Source organism: Equus caballus, chromosome 16 (assembly GCF_041296265.1).
Source record: "Equus caballus isolate H_3958 breed thoroughbred chromosome 16, TB-T2T, whole genome shotgun sequence".
NCBI lineage: Eukaryota > Metazoa > Chordata > Mammalia > Perissodactyla > Equidae > Equus > Equus caballus.
Genome location: NC_091699.1, coordinates 92,805,900 through 92,814,423, shown reverse-complemented (window position 1 = coordinate 92,814,423; position 8,524 = coordinate 92,805,900). Strand labels below are relative to the sequence as shown.

Genomic DNA, 8,524 nt, shown 5'->3' with positions numbered 1-8,524 from the left:
GTCATACAAATAGCAGCAGCTTAGATGATCAAGAGTTCAAAAACGTATGGTATTATCTTACAGTCGTGACTGTGTTTGAGACGCATAAACCAGGTACGGTCAGACTCGTGCCTGTGGGTGTCTGCATTCTGTGTCATAGTCACTCTTTGTATACCAGCTTCCCAAAATAGACAAACAAATGTGAAGTCAGAGTTCAGATCCTTTTCAGAAAAATATGTAACGTATATAGGAAAATTATTCATGCTAAGAAAAAGATTATACCAATTTATAGTAAAAACAGGGCTTTAAATAGTTCTTAAGGAAGTATTTTAAAAACCCTCTTGGGCTGTTGTGACCTTTGTAAAATACTCCTGATTATCAGAGCAGAAGTAAATTAGACGTGTGAACCAAATTTTCTCTTGCAAAGAACTGTTGGTGTGATTGTGTTAACATCAATTCCACAGGATTTGTGGGTAAATGATGCCTCACAGTGCCAGTGGATTACCTCTCTGATCAGCTTGCTAAAAGGCTGAAGTTTTTTGGTAATAGCGTTCTTCCTCACCATGGTACATGACTGCATTTTTAACTTTGCAAAAGTTTATTGGTTGGCTACTATGTCCTTGACACTGCAGCAGACACGAGGCACTCAGGGATTGACCCTGGCTGTGAAGGACTCACAGGTGTTTTATTTGCAGCCGATCGATATTCTCCTTAACTTTGGTCCTTGACCGAAACTGGTTGGAAAAATCTGGGTTAGGAGCCATAGAAAAGAAAAAAAAGTGATGAAAGCATTTTTCATGAAGAACCATTCTGCAAAGAGTACTTTATTTTTTTCTTTTCTCTTTTTGCCTCAAATCTAATATATTTATCTGTAGTAGGCATCTGTTCTTTGGCAAATGTTTATTCTTTGCCAAATATTACTATTTTGTTGGCAATCTCTATCATTTGTTTAACCCCTGTCTTGTTTACTCTTATCTTTACCTACTAAAAGTGATTGTCATAGTTGGTGGAAGGAACTAGGTCAAAGCCCTGAGACAAATATTTGTCACTTTATATCCAGATTGGAAAAATATTCTCTTATAAGAGATTATAATGACGTTTTCTCTACATGTCTATTAAAAATACTAATATTTTTATGTATGAAAAGAGATTTACTTCAGTTTTTGAATTGTGAAAACAACTTTTTTCACTTCGTATAAGGAATCTAGCCTCCACAGATGTTTTGCAAAATTACTTAAAAAAGAAAAAATACATATATGTTTCAACACATAGATGGATAGCTTTGTAAATAGAAGCATGCAGGGATAATTAATGAATCTCTTAATTTGTTAATTGTTCTTTCCTCCTGTGGACTTTGTGCAGTGGTTTTTAAATTTTAAGTAACAGTTAATCAAGTTGAATGAATTGGCTGTTTTCAGCCAGCGGATCTTTCTAGGCCTCCCACCGCATCTGCGGCACTGAGTCAGGGGCTGGGATCAATCACCTGGTCAGCGAAAATTCCAAACAACCTTTACTGTCTGGAGTCACATGAGACATTTCCTCATGATGACATCGTAAGAATGCGAGGGAAGAATCGCCTCCTGAATTATAAACTCAGAAGCGGGAAAGTGCAGCAATTACAAATGGATCCACTGACTAGAGAACCTACAGCTTTATCCTTTTGTAGAGCAACAGCCACGCTGTTACTCTGGGCGCCATTGATACAGCTCTTTTTTTAAAACAGAGAGATTTACGGACAGGATGGTGAACTTCTGCTTTTAGAAATTACCTGAGTGGGGACGTGGATGAATTACTATTTGACTATAAAACCATTCAAGCCAATAAATCAATTGATTGGGGATAAAGATTTCAACTCTCAACTCTCTGTGTGATGATTTCACATCTTTCATCATGTTATGAGATTACGCTGTAGCCGAGGCCAGAAGCCTATTGCTGTGAGCTGGAAGGATGAGGATTTAATGAGGTATAAAACATATACACAAATTGCAACGTCAGTGATGATGTCTTAATAGCTTAAGAGGCCTGCATAACTGCATTGTAAACAAGGACATAAAAAGACGCAGCATGTTGACACCAAGCTTGTAAATCAGCAACCCAAGGGCCTAAGAGCTACACGACCTGGAGCAGAGTCAGTTTGCTTAAGAAAAAAAATCAAAAGGTACAACACTCATAGAGAACTATATTCCTATTTTAAAAGTAAGGCCAGGCTTACTTCTTTGTTGGAATAAAACAACACAGGTCTTGGAGACAGAATGATGTTAATCTTTTAAAAATCATTTTCCCCTTTAAGTTGGATGACAGAACAAGAAGCTGCTTCTTCCTCATTATACCTAAAAGTGGAAGCAAAAGGATGGGAAGGAGGAAATGGGTGTGGAATAATGGGAAGGGGAGCCAGCTCCAGTAAGGAGATCCCCACCAAGCTAGTCCCTGTTGCCTCAGTTTAGGGATGGGATCCCTGAAAAATAACCCAGGCAGATTCGTTTATTTTATACCTTGAAGACGTCCCGAGAATATCTTCATAAACCTTTAGTTTTGAAAGTCAGTTCTATTGACTGACGTGGCAATCTTTGCTTACCTTCCTAGGTTTAAAACCAGCAGCTCCCATGGCAGCAGCAGCTGGACAAACGTCCTGGCCTCCCTCTGATGTGCCGGGGGCTCCACAGCCCGTCAGAACGCGGTCAGTTTTTCTAGATTTTTATCTCTGAATTGGAAAAAAAAAATGTCTATTGGATTATGAAGGATACCAACTTAATGATGATCGTATTTTATTAACATCTTTAGGAGTAAGATAAAAAGTGAGGTAGTAGTGTAGCATAGAGGGAAAGATACAAGTGTTTTTTGTTTTTTGTTTTTTTACCCAGACTTCATAGGTTCAGTTCCCAGATCTGCTAGTTAATGACAATAAATGTGTAATCTTGGATTATTTATCTTCATTATATTTTCCTCTCCTTGTCTGAAAAGTGGGAATTGTAATGGTGACAATAATAATAGCTACTTCAAGGTTGCTTTTTGACTTAGAATAAAATCTGGTGCACAGTGTCTAGAATCAAGGGGTGGACAGCTTTTTCCTCAAAGAGTTTCCCAGTTAATGTGGGACCCTGGCACACCTCTGTTGCTGTGTGTTTCACATGGATTCAGAACATCTTTATAATGAGTTTTGAATCTTGACACTTTCATACAGATTAAAGAAAATCTAGAGAAAAATTAGCTTTGAAGGCAAAATGTTAATATTTAAGTTAACAGTGTTCTTCTTAGAATGTGTTTTCTGATGAAAACTTTTCCTTTTGTTAAAAAGAAAGCACATTCACATTCTCAGGGTTTACAACTAAGGTCAAAACAAAAACATTTGACTGCCAAAAGTTTTATCACATGCCAAAGCTAGAATTTTTATGAGAATTTGATGGGAAAAATTTTAAGTGTATTTTTCATCACCTAAACTAATGCCCAGAAATTTTATATTTTAGTTAATTCTGGTAGTTTTCTCTACCTTTTAGTACTTGGGAAAAAACAGATGTTTTCTATATATGCAAATAGAACTAAATAAAGTTTAATTTAAAAATCCAAGAGCCAGCCCTTTCGGCCTAGTGGTTAAGGTTCATTGCTCTCACTGCCTCAGTGGCCTGGGTTCATTTTCTGGTCTTGAAACCACACCACCTGTCTGTCAGTAGCCATGCTGTGGCGGTGGCTCACGTAGAAGAAATAGAAGGACTTGCAACTAGGATATACAACCATGCACTGGCGTTTTAAGGGAAGGAAAAAAAAAGAGGAACATTGGCAACAGATGTTAGCTCAGGGCAAAACTTTCCCTGAAAAGAAAAATTCCAAATGTGCATTCCAGTATTTTTCAAACTTGTCTAATTTTAAGCATCACCTAGAGTCCCCTTTTGATAATTCAGATTCCCAGGACTTATTCCAGAGTTATCAAATCAGAAGCTCTAAGGAGTGTGCAATAATACTCTAGGTGATTCTTATGATCAGATAAATATGTACAGAACCAACTGAGATGTTTCTCTGAATTGAATATGTCTTTCAAGATATTTAATGAGTAAAAGACAACATGGGCTTTCTGAGAGGCTTGTATTAATAAAAATAATTCAACAGTTTGAATAGTAATAAAGTTTACATTTTATAAACAAAACTAAATTCAATTATCTTAATTTTTTAAATCATCTCACACTATTCAAATGAGTCGTATTTACATTTGTAATTTCCCCAGATTCATGAAGTGTTTTGACTCTCTGACGGTCAAAAATAAGAAGTGCAGGCCACAATGGAGGAGATTTTTAAGTACAGATCTACTGTTGCTGGTTTGACTTGTGAAGGGATTTTAAATATTGACTTTTTTCTTTAACAAATGGTGTAAACTATCTGCATGTCGGTGTCTGCCAAGCTATTGTGTGAATTTTACCAGCTGGGAATTACCCCCTCCTTCTCTGGTGTGATTAGCACTTCCAGCTGTAGAATAATTAAAATGTCAATCAGTTCTGAAACAGAGGAAAACAGTTTCGCATTTGATCCATCAGTTGGGAGGCTGAGCGAGGAGCTGTCGGGGTGTGTGGCTGTTGTCACAACAAGAGCTCACATCCCGGCTCCGCTTTCCTCCACCTCCCCTCTTCTCCATTCACAGACACAGACACACACTGGAGGCTGAATTCGGGGTCCACTCAAATGTGCTTCTCCAGTATGCCATCAACTTTTCAAAATGTGTTTTGTTGATTATCTTTAAGGAAAATTGGGGGTGAAATGAAGTCAGAAGTTCAAGGGATCTTGGACCATGTTAACATACACTCCATAAATTTTTTTCCTGCTTTATTGACATGTAATTGACATACAACACTGTGTAACTTAAGGTGTACAACGTGTCGATTTGATAGCATATTGTATTTTGCAAAATGATTACACCATAGTCTTAGCTAACACTTGCTCATGTCGCCACTTCTTTTTTGTGGTGAGACCATTTAAGATCTACTCCCTTAGCAACTTTCAGGTATATAATACAGTATTACTAACTATAATCACCATGCTGTACCTCAGATCTCCAGCACTTATTCATCTTATAATTGGAAATTTGTTTAGTTTTGAAGCTTCTTCTCTCTTGACCTGTCAGCACTGATGTGAGCTACGTCCATACACAACCACCATCGTCACCTTTTATAGTAAGCAAGCTTCTAGGGCTGGAAGAAAAGAAGTGATGGGAAATAGTCTTCGCAGCATGTTGTCGAATGATTAATGCTTGATAATCTTCTACAGTCTTTAGTATTGCACAACATAGTGGCTGGAAAACGCAGTGTGGAAGCAGAAATTTAGATCCACGCATCTCGGAATGTTCCAGCCCCACCTCTGCCTTTTAGGTAATTTTTTCTAGGACTCGATGCCTGGAGTCAGCAGCGGCTGTGCGGCTTTTATGTTTTCCTGTTAGAGTTCTTTTTAACTTAATTAAGGCTTTAATAGGAGTTTTATTTCCCTTAGAGGCTTATTGTGAAGTTTAAAGTGGCCTTAGAAATAAGTACCCCAAATACCTGTTCCATCAAACATCTTTTTGAACTTCCTATTTTACTCAGAGGAATATTGCTAATCAGATATGTGAGCTCTTTTGGATGAATCTGAACTTCACTCAAGGTAACAACCCCGAAGACTTCTATAGTGGTTATTTTGGTGGTTTCTTTGAAGTCTCTTAAGAAGAGATGGGAGCAAAATGTGAGTGAAAAGGGTGCTGAACTGGTGGCAGCTGCAAAGCTTGGCTTTCTGAGAAAGGTGCTCTCATTTGAAGGCACCCTCAGCATCTCTTCAGCTAGCGCCTGCCTTGCTGGCGGGCTGAACCCCAGGAAACACGGTGAGGCCCCTCTGATTCATGTGTTCACGCTTATACTGCCAAGAGCGCATTTATAGACTTAACCCTTTCAAGCCTTTTTCTTATTGGTTCTTTCCTTCTACAGTTGTGCACCCAAATGGAGTTACTGAATATTGGGACTACTAAAAAATGTACTCTTTTCACAATTTTTTCTCTCTCTCTTCGACACTAAACCTCTATTCTAAAAGAGGGGTTAAGACAGCTGTAATCTGGATTTAGTTTCATGGCCAACAGAATTATCTTGCTCATTCCTGGAGTCATTATTCTCACACATTAAAGGTAATCTTTTCCTCTGCTGACTATGCATCCATTGAGAGGCTGAGATTACATCAGCAAGCGCTAGTCCACTCATCCCTAAAATTCAGACTCAAAAAGGAAATTTGGGATCCAGGAAGGGAGGTGAGACTGTGCCTCAACTAAAGAAATTCTCTTTTACAAAAAGATAATGAAATTCCTTCAAGTACAAGGTGTGTGCTTTGAGCTGTTAAAAATCGTAGTTATTGTGGGAATTTTAGTCTGGGGAGCAGATATTTTAACGCCAGTGAGTCCCAAATGCAATACTCTGGGCTATTTTTGAAGACTCCGGTACATCTGAAAGCAAAAGATATAAAGTTACCCAAAAATGTCAACACTGCATCTGAACAAGTTCAGAGCAAAATGAGTCCATGGCCTAAAGCCGGTGCTTTCTCTGGAACACAATGACTACAAATGGGGCCGGAGGGAAAAGGGAGAGGGCTGCTGTTGACTTCAAATAAAGGCGGAATCTGACAAAAGGCAAGCAAATGGTACCTGGGTAGGCCATTAACAAAAGCTTCGTCTGTCTACAGCTGCACTCTCTGAGCACCTTGGAAATTAAAGAATTGCCAGCTTTTCTGCTTTGGGACAAAAAACATTTGTGCTAAACAGCCGGTAAGTAAATGCTGTAAACATATTTTTACAGTGAATAGAATTGTTTTATATTTTGGGGACTGATTGTGAATTTCTACTGCTTCTTGATTAGCAAACATTTGGCAGTTCTTGAGCCTTTAGACATTAAAATGCCAAAACAGATTTTTATTCTCAGACTGAGCTCCTATATTTTTTCATCCCTCTAACAATTATCCTCAAAACGTTTGAAAGCACTAAAATAAAACGTGTTCTGAAAACATTCGGAAACGTTTTACCTGTGTGACTTTAATAAGCACATAAATAAAAAAGTACTGACTTGCTGTGGGACTTCCTTAGGGCAGAGATGAAAACACAGTACATTGCAATGCAATGACTGTTTGAACTGTTGGTGAGCACTTCCTAAGGGCTTGCCTTGGGACAACCAGGGTTGTATTGCTGTAGGAGGAGCCCAGTAAAAGCAGATGTCTGTGCAAAGGCTTTTGGGTATCTCTTTCCGTGGTGACATTCCCACTCATTTTTTGAAATCAATAAATTTCTAAGCAATTTAAAAGTTTTCAGCAATGACTTGTATCCGTTTTTACATTTGAGTTGTGTCCTTATGAAAATTTTTATGTCATTATGTTGAAATTATCTCCTTTGGAAGGCTTTTCTTTTAAATGTTAATTTTGAGTATCTTACACTTTTACCTTAGCAATTCTTTTAAGATGAGGAAATTGACTATATTTGTTCTGTATCCATACTTTCAGTATTATTTTTCATTATGGTTAGATTAACTAAATAGAAGCCAGTTTTTTAACCTATCAACTTTATACAAAACTTGAAAATCCAGGGAAAACCAGTAAGTAAAATCGTTTAATTTTGCACTAGCTTACATCTTGGTTGTAACGCAGGATTTTGCAAATCTTCTGTGATTGTACGTGTGTTGTGTATGTATTTGTGTGTGTGTGTGTGTGTGTGTTTGTGTACAGAAGGGGTCATGGTTTTATCGTTATAATTAAACTTTTTAATTAAAAGCTAGTAGTGGTGTTTTAGTTTCCTATTGCTCTGGATCAAAATACCACAAAATGGCGTAAGACCATACACATTTCTTATCTTTCGGTTCTGGCGGGGAGCAATCTCGAATGGGTTCACAGGTTAAAATCAAAGTGTGAGCAAGTTCACCTTTCTGTTGGAGGCTTCAAGGGAGCATCTTGTTTCTTGCCTTTTCCGTCTTCCAGAGGCTGTCTGCATTCCTTGGTCCATGGCTCTCTCCTCCATCTTTGAAGCCAGCAATTGCATCCTCCGGTCTGTTTCCATCAGCACTTCTGCTTTTCTGCCGAAATTAATGCTGCTGTAACTTCCCAACCTCTCACCACACACCTACTTTGTAAACTCTGGGCTTTTCCTTACCTTCTCCCCCATGTGAGATGGAAAAACTACTTCCAGCCCACACTTCTTCGTTTCCCTGAAACTGAAGCACAACTTTCTCGTGGAGGTGCCATTTCTTTCAGAAGATCTTACAATGGAGTAAATTCTTTTTCCATGTCTCACGGCACAGGGAGGGGCAGCCTGCTCCTTATTCCTTGATGCCATTTATTTATTTATTTATTTGGTGAGGAAGATTGACCCTGAGCTAACATATGTTGCCAATCTTCCTCTTTTTGCTTGAGGAAGATTGTCCTTGAACTAACACCTGTGCCAATCTTCCTCTACTCTGCATATGGGACGCTGCCACAGCATGGCTTGATGAGCGGTGTGTATGTCCACACCCAGGATCCACACCTGGCATCCAAACCCGAGAACCCTGGGCCCCCGGAGCAGAGTACG

At 38.6% G+C, this 8,524-nt stretch overlaps 1 long non-coding RNA gene across 1 annotated transcript in view; it reads left to right on the top strand.

Annotated features, from left to right (window-relative positions):
* The first annotated feature begins 2,445 nt into the window (after positions 1–2,445).
* The window catches only part of LOC138918133 (uncharacterized), a 56,927-nt gene continuing 50,848 nt past the window's right edge, over positions 2,446–8,524 (top strand). Inside the window, exons 1-2 of the long non-coding RNA XR_011427129.1 lie at positions 2,446–2,656; positions 6,658–6,739. This is a non-coding gene — a long non-coding RNA (uncharacterized lncRNA). The remainder of the gene's footprint in view (positions 2,657–6,657; positions 6,740–8,524) is intronic.